This window comes from Bolinopsis microptera, chromosome 3 (genome assembly GCF_026151205.1).
Source record: "Bolinopsis microptera isolate Bmic1 chromosome 3, MBARI_Bmic_1.0, whole genome shotgun sequence".
Lineage (NCBI taxonomy): Eukaryota > Metazoa > Ctenophora > Tentaculata > Lobata > Bolinopsidae > Bolinopsis > Bolinopsis microptera.
The window spans coordinates 16,775,524-16,783,611 of NC_087074.1; the positions used below are offsets into that span (position 1 = coordinate 16,775,524).

Sequence of the window (8,088 nt, forward strand, 5' to 3'; positions counted from 1 at the left end):
GTTGAAACCTAGTGCTAGCATAATTTGCAGTGTGATACTGATGGTATGCTGACGTGCTGTGTAGTATGTAATGTGTATGAATTTGTGGCAGTGAAAATTGAAATGTTGCGTTATCGCATCTAATAAGTAACTTGGAGGTTGTTATATGGTCCACCCGTATTCACACTCCGACCTGAGTTTAGTCATTTTCCGATACGAGATTGGGGACGGGTTCTATAAACAAACAAACAACAAACATATGGTCAGACGTAGTTATTGTTGTTTGTTAAAGCACGGAAAGGAACTCAGACTGCAACGAGACTACAAAACCTGTTGGAGCTCAGTGTGCAGTATTTTGGAGAGATATGACCGGATAACTGATGCAGTGCACAGAATTTTAGATGACTTGGAGCTAGGCAATCTAAAGCTGGATGCAGGAGAGACTGAGTTAGCTAAAGACATAACCAAGACTCTCGCACCGTTCAAGAATGTAACTGAGTTTTTGTGTAAAAGAGAAAGCATACTCGCTCAAGCAGAAGTGATTATTTAGTTTATTGACAGTAATTAAGCTCGGGAAAATGGGTCAAACTTAATCCTTGTCATGTCCACCTGTAGGTTCCACCAGGATCTCGAATTTATAACGTTCATTAGTATAGTAGTATAGTGACACTCGAATTCCACGAACATTAGTTGTCGATCTTTAGTACGTAAATCGTCCGATAGTTAGTGAGAAGAGGAGCAATTTGGTTTACAATAGCTCAAAGCTATCAAGGTAAGCTCGAAATGATTCGACTTCGAATGAAATCTACTGGAAATCCATTCGTCACGGACTTGAATCAAGATAGGATTTCTATCGTGGGAATAGCTACCAGAGCTGAGGTATGGAACTATGATCATTATTTATTATTAGAAACCCTGGCACCGGTCATATCCGATGGTTTTACATTTACGAGTAGGGTTGCCATTATCGGTACAACATTTTTTATCGCGATAATCGATAATTTTTTCAAAATTATCTCGATTATATCGGTTATCGGCGATTAATTTGTCAAGTAATATTTGTATACACTCTGCATATTTGAATTATGCTCCTATGCCATGCTAAGAGTAAGATGTAACATTGCAACCTTTGTACTTAATTTCTTGCTAATATTTTATGATCTGTTGTTTTAATTGTATAAATGTGCCAACGGAGAACGCACTTTAAAGCACGAAAAAAAATGAACACACTTAACGCACTTTTCCCGAAAAAATGACGCACGAACCAACTATGGTCTTGAACGGTGCGAGAGTCTTGGTAATGTCTTTTGCTAACTCAGTGTCTCCTGCATCCAGCCTAGCTCCAAGTCATCTAAAATTCCGTGCACTGCATCAGTTATCCGGTTATATCTCTCCAACATACTGCACACCGAGCTCCAACGGGTTTTGTAGTCTCGTTGCAGTCTGAGTTCCTTTCCGTGCTTCAATAAACAACAATAACTACGTCTGACCAAACAACCTTCAAGTTACTTACTAGATGCGATAACGCAAAATTTCAATCTTCACTGCCACAAATTCATACGCACATACCATCACACTGCAAATTATGCTAGCAGTAGCACTGGGTTTTAACTTTACAGACAGAGAAATAGATACAAAAAATGTGTTAAATTTTGGCCATTTTACCATAATAAAAATTGGTTGATTATCGCGATAATTCTCGAAAATTGTCGTGATAATCTATAACGATTTTTGGGAAATTTTCCTCGATAATATCGGTTAGTAACCCTAATCTTGATAGCTTTGAGCAACTTAAGTTCGTGACTTTCAAGTGTCACAATACTATTACTATAATTACTACACTGGTGAATTTTGTAAATTCATTAAGTAAAACCTACAGGAGGATATGACAATTAGGGTTAAGTTTGACCCAATTTCCCGTGCTAACCAGGTTCTACCATGTACTGTGCCAGGAGCCGTTGGGACGCTTAATGTAAATATTTCACCCCGGGTTTGACCAGGTGACATTTAGATCCACTGCTTTAGTATCGGTTGTTATCTATCATACGTTCAATAATCACTGTTCTAACAGTGACCTGTTACTCTGGTCGGCACCTCTGCCGCATCTGCATGAGATCAAATGAGAAACTGAGAGGGTGCACGTGAACGCTAACAGGGTGCATAGGTGCATACTGCATAGTGAAGCAAATAAATAGTTGCCTGTTTAAATTCCTTTCCCATTTATCGTCTTAGTTGACAATTCCATTTTTAATCAATCTTCAGTCAGGACTTTAAACCAGGGGGAGGGCAGGGGGAAGCGATCCATAATTGGCTTCCGTACGGCAAATATAGAGTGGTGTGAAGCGTTTATACACACGTTCATCAAGTTATTCTGTTATACACAATTTTAAGCTTCTTTGTTAATAATAGCCTCGCGATGCTAAGGAGAATATTTCGACTAATGTTAAGGTTCGCTGAGACATATTGACGGGGCAAATTTTACATTTTCTTATTGTCCTGCTGGTTTGTTGACCAGCCTCATAGAGCTAGCTCCTTGAGGCTGGTGATCAGTAAACCTACAATTTATTGCATATTTTTTACACACTCACCTAACCAGCTGATGGGCATATTGATTATCATGACATAAATGTTATTTATAATGAATCTGGTTACTACATCAAAACCCCAATTTACCATGGAATTTGGACGTGTCACAGTTCAAATTTGAGTGAGCCACCCTGTCAGGCTGTCAATAGGTGTCTAGGAGTTAGTCGGCTCGTAAATGTAAAACCATCGGATATGACCGGTGCCAGGGTTTCTAATAATAAATAATGATCATAGTTCCATACCTCAGCTCTGGTAGCCATTCCCACGATAGAAATCCTATCTTGATTCAAGTCCGTGATGAATGGATTTCCAGTAGATTTCATTCGAAGTCGAATCATTTCGAGTTTATCTTGATAGCTTTGAGCTATTGTAAACCAAATTGCTCCTCTTCTCACTAACTATCGGACGATTTACGTACTAAAGATCGACATCTAAAGTTCGTGGATTACTGTCAATAAACCATATGTTTGTTGTTTGTTTGTTTCAGGAGGTGACCGGGACATGAATTCAGGCCTGACCGGGACCGGGACCGGGATACAAAATGTGACTTGACCGGGACCGGGACCGGGACCGGGACTGAGATCTCCTGAGATTATCAATTTACCGGGACCGGGATGAAAAATGTGACTTGACCGGGACCGGGACCGGGACCGGGACCGGGATAGCTCAAAATTGCCAATCCCGGTACCGGGATTCCCGGTACCGGGAATTCCGGTCGATTACTGGTTAATTCATGATCATAATTTATTACTCAAACTTGTTTAGCAATTTTAAACATTGTTGTATATGGCTCAGAGGATGTTTAAAGATGAAATTCACAATGAATGAAAGGAAAAACTTGAAATCACAGTGAATGAAATTATGTAAAAGATCCCGGTCAAAATCCCGGCAAATTTGAGTGATTGACCGGGACCGGGACCGGGATCACAAATAGGGGGGGGGTGTCACGTCCGTCTATGTCCGCTTGTCTCATAGAATCCAAAAAGGACAGGACATAGGCGGACATAGGCGGACATAGACGGACATAGGCGGACATAGGCGGACATAGGCGGACATAGACGGACATAGGCGGACATAGGCGGACATAGGCGGACATTAATGGACACCTAAATTGCTAAATAAAATGTTCAATTTTTGCTGTTATAGGGGATCATGTTTTTTGTCCGTTCGGTACCCTATTTTTCAAAACGGACAAAAAATAGAGCGGACAAAAACGGACAAAAATGGACAAAAACGGACAAAAATGGAAATAACATTTAGATGCTTCCTCCTCCTACTCTTCCTCCTCCTCCCCCTGGGTCTTCCTGATCTTCCTCAGTCCTCTTCCTCCTCCCCTCCTCAGTCCTCCTCCTACTCCTCCTCCTCGTCCTCAGTCCTCCTCATCAGTCCTCAACAGTCCTCCTCCTCCCCAGTCCTCCTCCTCCTCTTCATCCTCCTCCTCTTCCTCCTCAGTCCTCAGTCCTCCTCCTCATCCTTCTTCTCAGTCCTCCATCCTCCTCCTCAGTCCTCCCCCAGTCCCCCTCCTCCTCCTCCTATTCAGTCCTCCTCCTCCTCCTCCTTCTCAGTCCTCCTCAGTCCACCTCCTCCTCCTCCTCCTCCTCCTCCTCTTCCCTCTCAGTAATCCTCCTCAGCCATCCTCCTTAGTCCTCCTCAGTCCTCCTCCTCCTGGGTCCTCCTCCTCCTCTTCATCCTCCTCCTCTTCCTCCTCGGTCCTCAGTCCTCCTCCTCCTGGGTCCTCCTCCTCATCCTTCTCATCAGTCCTCCTCCTCCCCAGTCCTCTCCCAGTCCCCCTCCTTCTCCTCCTCCTATTCAGTCCTCCTCCTCCTCCTCCTCCTCCAGTTCTCCTCAGTCCTCCTTCTCATTTCTCCTAAGTCCTCCTCCTGAGTCCTCCTCCTGAGTCCTCCTCCTCTTCCTTCTGAGTCCTCCTCCTGAGTCCTCCTCCTCTTCCCTCTCAGTTATCCTCCTCAGTCATCCTCCTCACTCCTCAGCCATCCTCCCCAGCCATCCTCCTCAGCCATCCTCCTCAGTACTCCTCAGTCCTCCTCCTTCTCAGTCATCGTCAGTCCTCCTCCTCAGTCCTCCTCAGTCCTCCTCCTCCTCCTGGGTCCTCCTCCTGGGTCCTCCTGGGTCTTCCTGATCCTCCCCAGTCCTCTTCCTCCTCCCCTCTTTAGTCCTCCTCATACTCTTCCTCCTCGTCTTCAGTCCTCATCAGTCCTCAACAGTTCTCCTCCTCCCCAGTCCTCCTCCTCCTCCTCCTCAGTTCTCCTCAGTTCTCCTAAGTCCTCCTCCTGAGTCCTCCTCCTGAGTCCTCCTCCTCTTCCTTCTGAGTCCTCCTCCTGAGTCCTCCTCCTCCTCCCTCTCAGTCATCCTCCTCAGTCATCCTCCTCAGCCATCCTCCCCAGCCATCCTCCTCAGCCATCCTCCTCAGTACTCCTCAGTCCTCCTCCTTCTCAGTCATCGTCAGTCCTCCTCCTCAGTCCTCCTCAGTCCTCCTCCTCCTCCTGGGTCCTCCTCCTCCTCCTCCTCCTCCTGGGTCCTCCTGGGTCTTCCTGATCCTCCCCAGTCCTCTTCCTCCTCCCCTCCTCAGTCCTCCTCCTACTCTTCCTCCTCGTCCTCAGTCCTCCTCATCAGTCCTCAACAGTTCTCCTCCTCCCCAGTCCTCCTCCCCCTTCTGGGGCCTTTTCCTGGGTCCTCCTCCTGGGTCCTCCTCCTCCTGGGTCCTCCTCCTCCTGGGTCCTCCTTCTCCTCCTCAGTCCTTCTCCTCCTCCTCCTCAGTCCTCTTCCTCCTCTTCCTCCTCCTCCTCCCTCTCAGTCATCCTCCTCAGCCATCCTCTTCAGCCATCCTCCTCAGTCCTCCTCCTTCTCGATCTCAGTCCTCCTCAGTCCTCCTCCTGAGTCCTCCTCCTCCTGAGTCATCCTTCTGGGTCCTCCTCCTCCTCCTCCTCCTGGGTCTTCCTGATCCTTCTCCTCCCTCTCAGTCATCCTCCTCAGTCATCCTCCTCAGCCATCCTCCTCAGCCATCCTTCTCAGCCATCCTCCTCAGTACTCAGATTCAGTACTCTTCAGTCCTAAAAATGTTTGTCCGCTAATGTCCACCAATGTCCGCTAATGTCCACCAATGTCCATCCAAGTCCGCCAATGTCCGTCCGGGTCCGCCAATGTCCGTCCGAGTCCGCCAATGTCCGTCCGAGTCCGCCAATGTCCGTCCGAGTCCGCCAATGTCCGTCCGTGTCCGCCTATGTCCCAAAAAACACGTCCGTTGTCTCATAGAATCCAAAAAGGACAGGACATAGGCGGACATAGACGGACATGACACCCCCCCCCCCCCCCCCCCCCCCCCCAAATAAATAAATCAGCATTTGACCGGGACCGGGACTGGGACCGGGATAGCTTAAAATTGCCAATCCCGGTACCGGGATTCCCGGAACCGGGAATCCCGGTCACCTCCTGGTTTGTTTATAGAACCCGTCCCCAATCTCGTATCGGAAAATGACTAAACTCAGGTCGGAGTGTGAATACGGGTGGACCATATAACAACCTCCAAGTTACTTATTAGATGCGATAACGCAACATTTCAATTTTCACTGCCACAAATTCATACACATTACATACTACACAGCACGTCAGCATACCATCATGTCAGTATCACACTGCAAATTATGCCAGCACTGGGTTTCAACTTTAGTTAATACAAACAGAGAAATATTCTAAATGTGGCCATTTTACCATATTAATAAAAATTGGTTGATTATCGCGATAATTATCGAAAATTATCGTGATAATCGATAACGGTTTTTGGGAAATTATCGCCGATAATTATCGGCCGGTAATATCGGTTGGCAACCCTATTTACGAGCCGACTAACTCCTAGACACCTATTGACAGCCTGACAGGGTGGCTCACTCAAATTTGAACTGTGACACGTCCAAATTCCATGGTAAATTGGGGTTTTGATGTAGTAACCAGATTCATTATAAATAACATTTATGTCATGATAATCAATATGCCCATCAGCTGGTTAGGTGAGTGTGTAAAAAATATGCAATAAATTGTAGGTTTACTGATCACCAGCCTCAAGGAGCTAGCTCTATGAGGCTGGTCAACAAACCAGCAGGACAATAAGAAAATGTAAAATTTGCCCCGTCAATATGTCTCAGCGAACCTTAACATTAGTCGAAATATTCTCCTTAGCATCGCGAGGCTATTATTAACAAAGAAGCTTAAAATTGTGTATAACAGAATAACTTGATGAACGTGTGTATAAACGCTTCACACCACTCTATATTTGCCGTACGGATGCCAATTATGGATCGCTTCCCCCTGGTTTAATAAAGTCCTGACTGAAGATTGATTAAAAACGGAATTGTCAACTAAGACGATAAATGGGGAAGGAATTTAAACAGGCAACTATTTATTTGCTTCACTATGCAGTATGCACCTATGCACCCTGTTAGCGTTCACGTGCACCCTCTCAGTTTCTCATTTGATCTCATGCAGATGCGGCAGAGGTGCCGACCAGAGTAACAGGTCACTGTTAGAACAGTGATTATTGAACGTATGATAGATAACAACCGATACTAAAGCAGTGGATCTAAATGTCACCTGGTCAAACCCGGGGTGAAATATTTACATTAAGCGTCCCAACGGCTCCTGGCACAGTACATGGTAGAACCTGGTTAGCACGAGAAATTGGGTCAAACTTAACCCTAATTGTCATATCCTCCTGTAGGTTTTACTTAATGAATTTACAAAATTCACCAGTGTAGTAATTATAGTAATAGTATTGTGACACTTGAAAGTCACGAACTTAAGTTGCTCAAAGCTATCAAGATTAGGGTTACTAACCGATATTATCGAGGAAAATTTCCCAAAAATCGTTATAGATTATCACGACAATTTTCGAGAATTATCGCGATAATCAACCAATTTTTATTATGGTAAAATGGCCAAAATTTAACACATTTTTTGTATCTATTTCTCTGTCTGTAAAGTTAAAACCCAGTGCTACTGCTAGCATAATTTGCAGTGTGATGGTATGTGCGTATGAATTTGTGGCAGTGAAGATTGAAATTTTGCGTTATCGCATCTAGTAAGTAACTTGGAGGTTGTATGGTCAGACGTAGTTATTGTTGTTTATTGAAGCACGGAAAGGAACTCAGACTGCAACGAGACTACAAAACCCGTTGGAGCTCGGTGTGCAGTATGTTGGAGAGATATAACCGGATAACTGATGCAGTGCACGGAATTTTAGATGACTTGGAGCTAGGCTGGATGCAGGAGACACTGAGTTAGCAATTTAAGACATTACCAAGACTCTCGCACCGTTCAAGACCATAGTTGGTTCGTGCGTCATTTTTTCGGGAAAAGTGCGTGAAGTGTGTTCATTTTTTTTCGTGCTTTAAAGTGCGTTCTCCGTCGGCACATTTATACAATTAAAACAACAGATCATAAAATATTAGCAAGAAATTAAGTACAAAGGTTGCAATGTTACATCTTACTCTTAGCATAGGAGCAAAACAAAAA

At 44.8% G+C, this 8,088-nt stretch overlaps 2 protein-coding genes across 2 annotated transcripts in view; both read left to right on the forward strand.

The window, feature by feature from the left end:
- Positions 1-8,088, forward strand: part of LOC134812705 (POU domain, class 2, transcription factor 2-like) — a 1,142,226-nt gene that overhangs the window by 548,740 nt on the left and 585,398 nt on the right. The window lies entirely within an intron of this gene.
- LOC134812718 (uncharacterized) overlaps positions 1-8,088 on the forward strand; it is a 114,234-nt gene that overhangs the window by 46,438 nt on the left and 59,708 nt on the right. The window lies entirely within an intron of this gene.